This window comes from Cibotium barometz, chromosome 19 (assembly GCF_041138505.1).
Source record: "Cibotium barometz isolate CiBa-2024 chromosome 19, ASM4113850v1, whole genome shotgun sequence".
Classification (NCBI taxonomy): Eukaryota; Viridiplantae; Streptophyta; class Polypodiopsida; order Cyatheales; family Cibotiaceae; genus Cibotium; species Cibotium barometz.
Window position 1 is genome coordinate 15,176,083 of NC_141064.1, and position 3,547 is coordinate 15,179,629.

Consider the following 3,547-nt stretch of genomic DNA (forward strand, 5'->3'; position numbering starts at 1 on the left):
ATCTCTTGCTCACAGATTCCTTGCCAAAGGAACAACAGTAAAGGGTGCTGAACTGGTGGCTTGGGAAGCCCTCAAATCCAAACTTCAGCTTTGGGACATAGGACTAGAGGGCGACTTCACCTGGAAAAATTATGCTAAAGGAGACAGCTAGAAAAGCCCGTCTCGATAGGTGTTACATGGACTTTAACTTGATCAACACCTTCACCAGAGTGGAAGCCAAGCCAAGATTCACCTCTTGCCTTTCCAACCACTACCCCTTAGATATTACTCTAGATGACAAAGACTCCAAGGTCAGAAACCAGTGGTTCCATATTGATCCCATGCTCTTCCAGCTCCCTACAGTCAAGCAATCTATCGGAAGGTAGCCTTCTCCAACTTCAAATCCCCCTCCAAGGCCAGAAGCTAAGCTGTCAACAAGGACACCCAATGGATGCTCATTCAAGTCAGGAAAGAGGTTACCCTCATCAGGAAAAAAAGAAGAGACAAAATCTATGATGAGCTTGCCACCCTAGAAGCCTCTGAACCCTCTGTTCAAAGTCAATCTACCATCACCGCTCTTCGTCAAAAATTAAAACAGGAAGAGGAGATCATGTTCAAGCACACCTCGGCCTTCTACAAACAGTGGTGGGCTAGAGAGGTAGACCGTCCCACCAAGGAGATGTTCAAAGCCCTACGCAAAAAGAATGATAGGGAAAGGACTTCCTTCTTCAACTCCCCTTCCCCGATCACGTTAGATGACCAAAATCTGGAATTTGTACGGATTCACTTCAATAACCTCTTGAGCCCCCCAGAAACCCTCTCTCTAGAGATGGTAGATGCCAGAATTGAAGTCCTCTCTAACAGAATCCGAGTCATCCCTGAAGATGAAGCTGAACGAGCGGAGTCTCCTCTAACCCTCTCCGATCTCTATGAATCCATTAAACAGATGAAACCAAACAAGACTCCAGGTCTTGATGGGCTACCCTCTGAATTTTTTTTTGCGTTTTAAGGAGCTTGTCTCTCCTTATTTGCTGGCAGTCTGGGAAGAATCTATTAGGCACCATGCCCTGCCTTGTGCTATCAACACAAGGGTTATTAAACTCCTTCACAAGAGAGGGGCTAAGGATGATCTAGCGAACTAGAGGCCGCTCACTATGCTTAACACCGCTTACAAGATCTTCGCCAAGGCTGTGTCCAATAGGATTTGCATCCTTCTGGTGAAATGGATATCCTCTGAACAAAAAGGGTTCATCAAGGGCTGCAAACTTGTTGAAGCAATGATTTCTCTATGGGAAGGTTTTGAATATGCCACTGAGTCAGGGCAGAATTTTGTCTTCGTCAAGATTGACTTGGACAAGGCCTACGATAGACTCGAGTGGTCCCTCGATGCGTGGACGCCATGGGTTTTGGCCAACAAATGATTCTTTTTATTAAAACCCTTTTTGGGAATGCAAGAGCAAGAGTTGCTCTTAATGGTAAATTGTCAAGCCCTTTCAATCTAATGAGGTCGGTTCTCCAAGGTTGCCCTTTAGTTCCTCTCTTGTTCGCTATTGCTGCAGCAGATAGCGTCAATTGCCTCATGAGAGACAGGATACAGAGGGGCCGTATCAAGGGCATAGACTCCCTAGGTCTGAGAAACAACAGTGTCTCTCTCAATATGCTGATGATACCAACGCCTTATTGGCTAGTGATGAACTTTCACTTAAGGAGTTTTGGTTAGTAATGGATTTGTTCTGTCTAGCCTCTGGGTCCAAAATCAACCACAGCAAAAGAGGAGTCTACACTTCCTCTTCCCTTCCTGACTAGGTGACTGAATCAGGTTGCAAGATCATCCAGGAAGGACAGATCTTCAGGCTTCTTGGCATCCCCATGGGCTTTGGAGTTTTCCTCAAAAAAAGATGGGAATGGGTATGCAACAAGTTTAGAACCAAGCTAAACAGATGGATAGGCTTTCAACACTCACTAACAAGGAGAGTTTTGGTCATCAACCACTTTCTCAATGTCTACGTAATCTTCTTTTTTGGATGTTGGCGACCTACTGACAGTCACCTTCAGAGTATTTCCAAGGTCTGCAAGAATTTTCTATGGGCTGGTGACCCTTTTGTCCAAAAAGTTGCCAAAGTTTCATGGGAAATATGCACTCTCCCCAAAGACCAAGGAGGATTGGGCATCAAGGACCTCAAAACTATCGCTGACAAGATGGCTGTTAAGCTTCTCCTATCTGCAGTCACAAATACCCAAGAAGAATGTGCCCCATTAGGAACTCAATGGAGTCTTTTTGGGCCCTTTAATTTGCCATGAGGTTATGGAAACGTTTAACTTTTTGACAAATAGGAGCCCGCCATGTAAGCAAAAACCAATGGTTTGTAAGAGAGGTGTAAGAGTGGTCAAAGGGTGCACTTTTTTCCCCAAAAAGGGGAGGGGGAAATTTTACAATTTTCGGACCTCCATAACTTCTACATACAAGCTCCGATTTGAGCGGAGATTACAGATCCGTGATCTACGCATCAAGAGCTTTCCATAGATATGTTACATGATATGGTTTTATCCGCTAGATTTTAAATTCCATTTTCCCCCCAAAATTCAAATTCGAATAAAGTAGCCGTTTTGAAGCTTCAAATTAGAAAACGATTCTTCTTAAGAGAAAAGGTTTGACTCCCTTAAACTGCCAAATAAAAGGGCCCAAGAAGACTCCATTGAGTTCCTAATGCCCTTGTTGCTCAGAAACCATCACAAGTTCAAACTTCACGAGTTCTCAGGTTGGGCTAACCTCCCCCTGTCAACTATTCTATTTGGAAAAGGCACTATTACCTCTCACGGCTCTGATCTTCTGCGCTCCTTGGTTCAAGCTTGGAACAAACACCGAGCTGCCCTAACAATTAACCCTCTTTCCAAACACAGCTTTAGTCTTTCCCCCCTGGAGACTACATTTGGTGGCCAGCACTGAATATTCCAGGAATATCTCCTAACTACAGAAGAAGAGCCTTAACCCTTCACAAAAAGGGACTCAGGACCTGGCATCAGCTTTGGGACCCTCACGAGCAAGACTGGCTCAACAACTTGGATCTCTCTCTGAAGTTCAAAGCTCACCTATGTGATCTCCCTATTATTAGATCTAGGATAAGAGAGTTCCCTCCGGACCTCATCTGGACTCTACAGAGATACACTGAGCTTGATATTCGCGCCTTCACCTGGAAAGGGGGGTACAAACTCCAGCATCTGACTTGGGACCCTCCTCTACATGTCACGCTGAACAGAAGGTGAAAGGTTAATTACTCTGCAAAGCAATGGAACTTCAAGTTTCAGCCCATCTGGGCTCCTTCCTTGGAACCCAAGAAGTCGGTTCTGATGTGGCTTATCCTTCATAAAGCCACCCACCTGGACGGGCAAAAGGATGATTCAATCCCAGCTAGGTGATGGCAGATGTTGCACATGCAACGGAGAGATTGAAGACATATTCTATTTGTTTCTAGCATGTCCTACTGGAGAGACGGAAAACTCTCTCACTTGTAGCAAGAGTAGTATGATCCACACTTAGCTCAATCCAATGGGATTTGCATCCCTTTCG

General features: G+C 44.9%; 1 pseudogene; it reads left to right on the forward strand.

The window, feature by feature from the left end:
* The first annotated feature begins 1,676 nt into the window (after window positions 1–1,676).
* On the forward strand, window positions 1,677–3,243 carry LOC147628259 (uncharacterized; annotated as a pseudogene).
* The last annotated feature ends 304 nt before the right edge of the window (window positions 3,244–3,547 follow it).